General features: G+C 39.1%; 1 pseudogene; it reads right to left on the bottom strand.

Moving 5' to 3' along the window:
* Positions 1-4,268, bottom strand: part of LOC101578568 — a 13,787-nt pseudogene extending 9,519 nt beyond the window's left edge.
* Between the last annotated feature and the right edge of the window lie 548 nt (positions 4,269-4,816).

Genomic DNA, 4,816 nt, shown 5'->3' with positions numbered 1-4,816 from the left:
GGTGTCATTTAATCCCCATGTATTTAGGATGTTTTCTGGTTTCTTTTGTCATTTATTTCCAGTTTCATTGCACTGTGGTAAGATAATATGCATGGGATAATTTCTGTTTTCTTGCACATACTTTAAGCATGACGTATGGATCAATATGTGGTCAATCTTAGAAGATGACCCATGCGAAGCTGAGAAAGTGTGTATTCAGCTGTGTTTGGGTGGAGCACTTTGTATATGTCCACCAAGTCCATTTGTTTCAAGCTCTGGTTCACTTCTGTTGTTTCTTTGCTAAGTTTCTGTCTGGTTGACCTATCTTTTTGGGATAAGGGGGTGTTAAGGTTTCCTGTTAAAATTGTGGTATTGCATATTAGATTTTCCATGTCCATTAAGATTTGCTTTGTATAGTTTGGTGCTCCCATGTTTGGTGCATGCATATTTATGAGTGTTACCTCTTCCTCTTGAATTTTTCCCCTAACCAGTATATAACGACCTTCTTTATTTTGCTTTTATCATTCTTGGTATGAAGTTGAGACTGTGTGAGTATAGGATTGCTACCTCTGCTTTTTGTGAGGTGCTGGGGCATGTAGTATTGTTCTCTGTTCTTTGACTTTCAGCCTATGTATGTCTATATGAGTTAAATGTGCTTCTTGTATACAGCATATCATTGGATTTTGTTTCCTACTCCACTTGTGCCAGTCTATTTCTCTCAACTGGTGAATTCAGTCCATTTACATTGATGGTTATAATTGAGATATATTGACTTACAATTGATATGTTATTTACCTGTTGTCGTTTACTCCTTTTTCTCTTGCTTTTGATTGTTTGCCCTATTTAACTGGTTGCTTTTGATCTCATTCATTGAGTTCTGATCACTTTGGCCCCTCTCAAAACATCTTTCAGAAGCCTGTGTATGGTTGGCGTTGTCATCATGAAATTCTTTAGTGTCTCTTTATCATGGAAGTATTTCATTTCTCCATCAAACTTGAAAGAGAGTTTTATAGGATATAGTAATCTGGGCTGAAATTCATTTTCATGGAGGACTTGAAGTACTCTGCTCCATGCTCTTCTTGCCTTCATGGTTTGTGAAGAGAAGTCAGGCATAATTCTGATGGTTTTTCCTTTGAATGTGATCTGCTTCTTTTCTCTAGTGGCTTTCAGTATGTCATTCTTGAGCTGAATTTCTGGGATCTTGACTATTATATGTCTCGGTGTGTTTTTAATTGGGTTGAGGTTACTTGGCATTTTGTATGCTTTCGTTAGCTGAATGAATGTCAGAACTTTCCCTCATATTTGGGAGCTTTTCTGCTATTATTTCTGCCTATATTTTTTTAACATCCTTTGTATTGACTCCTTCTTTCTCATTGATACCTATTAGTCTCACATTGTTCATCTTTGCTTCATCTTGCAGGTGATTAATTATTTTTTCCTGCATCCTAGTTGTTTTTAAGAAATCCTTTCTTACTTTTTCACTAGCTGCACCAGTGTCTTCAAGATCTAAAACTCTGTTTTCACTTTCACTCAAATGGTTTTGCAAGCTTGTGATTGATATTTTAAGTTCCTCTATATCTCTTTGACTCTTCTTCATGCGATGTCTTTGTTTCTTGTATTGCTCATTCAAGGAAGCCATCATTTTTCTAATCTCTATTTTTTATCAATGTCTAATTTAGAAGCAGTTATTAATTCTTTTATTCAGTGTTTTCTTCAGATTGGGTTTCCTCCCTATGTTTCTGTAGTTGATTCTTTACTTCAGATGCGATGAGTTTAGATAATTCTTTTTTTTTATTATTTCAGAAAGGAATTCTACTCTGAGTTCCTCTATAACTTTCTGCTGTTGCTTTTTTACTATCGACACTATTACTTCACACATTTGAGCCAAGCTAGTGTCCTCTGCCCTTGTTCTGTGTGGGCACTGGGTTTCCTCCATATGTTTCTGCATTTGATTCTTTACTGCAGATGCTATTAATTCAGGGATTTCTTTTTTCTTTTCCAATGTGAGTTCCTCTATAGCTTTCTGTAGTTGTTTCTTTATTTCAGAAGCTATTGATTCATTGATTTCAGCTGTGTGATTTCCAATTTGTTCTGTGTTAGTGTCCTCTGCACTTGTTATGGGTGGGCATGGGGTCTGAGATTGCATTTTGTTCCTTCTCATTGTCATTTGTGTAGCACTGTCTTCTGACCTTTGTTGAAGAGCTTTGATGCAGTTATAACTTTAGCACCTATTGAAGTTCAGGTGCAAATCTACAAAGTTTGGTTTTGTCCAGCTGTGCCTGGCTTGGGTCTGGCTGCTGTGCTCAGCTCCTTCCTGCTGCTGCCCTTGGCAGTGATCCTGTTGTGCCCCTCTGGCAAGGTGTTCTGTTCCTGGACTAGCTGGGTGGTTTTGTCCCCTACTCTTTCTGCAGGGATTGCTGCTGCAGGGTTTCACCTCATGTCTGTATGCCAGGCCTGAGCTGAGTCTGGAAGGGACAAGGTGGAGTAGGGGCGAGAGGCAGCTCTCCCACACTCTCACTGGGCCTGGGCTACAACTGGATCTGGGGGTCTCCAGTACTTGACAGAAATTCTCACTTGGCAGGCTGGGTAGGAGGGTGCTGTGGAGTGGTGGGGGTGGTCCCACGTGCGTGGAAGAGGTTCTTACCCACGCCGCACCTGAGCTGGGACTGGCAGGTCCTGTTGGCACAGGGTAGCAGGAAGCTCTCCCACACATTCACTGGTGCCTGGGCTAGGACTGGATCTAGGGGTCCCCAGAATGCGGCAGAAATTCTTCTGAGCAACTACTTTGAAGATGGCAGCACTCCATTATAATTTCCTATGTTCTTGCTTTGAAACTTGGTATCATTGCTTTTCTTTTTTTCTCTTTAAAATAAACAATTAAAGGCATGGAGCAAATCCTGAAACACTAGGAGCTGTTTACGGAAGTGGTGAGCGGATGCCACTGTACAACTGAGCTGCACTGCTCTGGGGCTCGCCTGGCTGCTTCAGGATGATTCTCCTCTTCCCCTTTGAGTCTCCACCCAGCTATTCCCCTCTTCCTTACCTCCCTCTCCGGCAAAGCACTGCTCTCATTCTGAGCCTAAGCTGTTCCACCAGGAGGTTGCTCTTCGCTCCCTCATCTGGTGTCGCACCCTGTCGCATGCTTGCAGTTTCGCTTCACTCTGCGGTGAAGTCCTATTTGCCTTCATTTCCTCCTACTCTGGGAACGCGCCTTTGCAGAGCTCAGCTCTAACATCCATTTCTAAACGCAATGGGAAGTTTTGGGTCAACATCTTTCTCCAACGTGCAGTTTAATTTCTGTAGTGGATCCACCATTCTTTATGGAAGAACACACATTCCTGTCTCATCCTTGTCTGTCTGTTCCCTCTTCTAAAAGTTGGGAATAAAAATCTTGCCCAGCCCACTTGTTAGATGTGAAGATTTAATTATTTAGTAAGTCTATATAAGTATTTTCACCTACAAGAGGACTTCATAGCTAAGTATTTTAAACTCTTTCTTCTATTTCCCACTGCTATGCTAAATTTTCTATACCATTTAATGCAATCTGAGAGAAGTACGGTGTTTTTTTTTTTTTTTTTGTCAATTTATACATTTTACAGCCTGTCTTTCACCATGAGAAGGTTAACTCCCAGAAAGCTGGAACACAGATTGTTTTAATTTTCTGTGATGACCGGGAAAAGCAATCAGTAATGAAGAATTTGCTCTGCAAGTGTAAGTTAAGTTTTACCTAAGTCATGGAAATTCTATGTACCTGGGTTGATGTAATGCCACTGTTAACACAATCATTACCTATAAAGACTGCTTTCTTCTTTCTATTGCTATACATAAATTATATTTATCTATCTTTCTGCCTGTATATAAGGTATCAGAAAATACTCATTTGGTTGGTTAGTTTCTGTGTTGAAACCCTAGTTAAATATATTTATTATATTCCTTTCTACTAATTCAATAAATTATTCACACAGAAATAAAATTTCAGAAGAGGAATATCATTCCTTGAAGCAAAATGTATGTTTTGAGAGTAACTGTTCTCATAATTTAAAGCAATTGCTACATGAAAGCAAATCACTTGTATTTCTTGCAGTAAAGTAGAATCTCTCTCATACTTTTTAAAATACAAATCTGTAGTTTCAGGTAGTGGGAATTGCATTCAGGACCTTGCACTTGCCAAGCAGGCACTGTTCCACGGGGCTGTATCTTGGGCCCATAATATACTGTTGATTGACGGTTCTTTCGCTGAGCTCAGTTCCTGGATAAGGCAGTTTGTCTTCGCTGTAGAACCGACACATTGTCGTTTTATCATTTCAGCTTTGGCACCTCAGAAACAGCGCTTTGCAGTCTTAATTATGTAGCTTCTACTACAGAGTATCAGGTTCTGTGAAGTTATCTACATTTTAAAAGTAAAGATATTCTTAAAAATGAGAAATTATGTTCTGACTAATAGTGCACTTCTAGTTATTTATTTAAACATGATTTTATATATAGAATATTTTATCTATGTGAGAAACGCAAGGTAGATTAAATTAGATAAATTAAATTTTATGATAAAATTGGGTAAAAATTATTTTGTCCTTAGAAATGATACAGAATGGCACTTTAATATGGAACAGTTTTCAGCATTACAAGCAAAGCATATGAACCCTGAAAGGGAAATATAGAGACAAAAAGAAAAAATTATAATAGTAAAGAAATTCAAATGAAAACAAAGCCAAAGTATTGGAGAGACTTTGTGTGGGTTCCCGGAAGAAGTGTTTGACCCACGCACACGGGGCCTATGGAAGCAGGGCTGGGTTCTGGTGCATGGCAAATTCCAAAATAAGCATAGGCTCCAACTGCA

This window comes from Octodon degus, unplaced genomic scaffold (genome assembly GCF_000260255.1).
Source record: "Octodon degus isolate 3935 unplaced genomic scaffold, OctDeg1.0 scaffold00008, whole genome shotgun sequence".
In the NCBI taxonomy this organism is placed as follows: domain Eukaryota; kingdom Metazoa; phylum Chordata; class Mammalia; order Rodentia; family Octodontidae; genus Octodon; species Octodon degus.
Note: the sequence above shows the minus strand (reverse complement) of the source record. Positions and strands in the feature narration are given on the sequence as shown.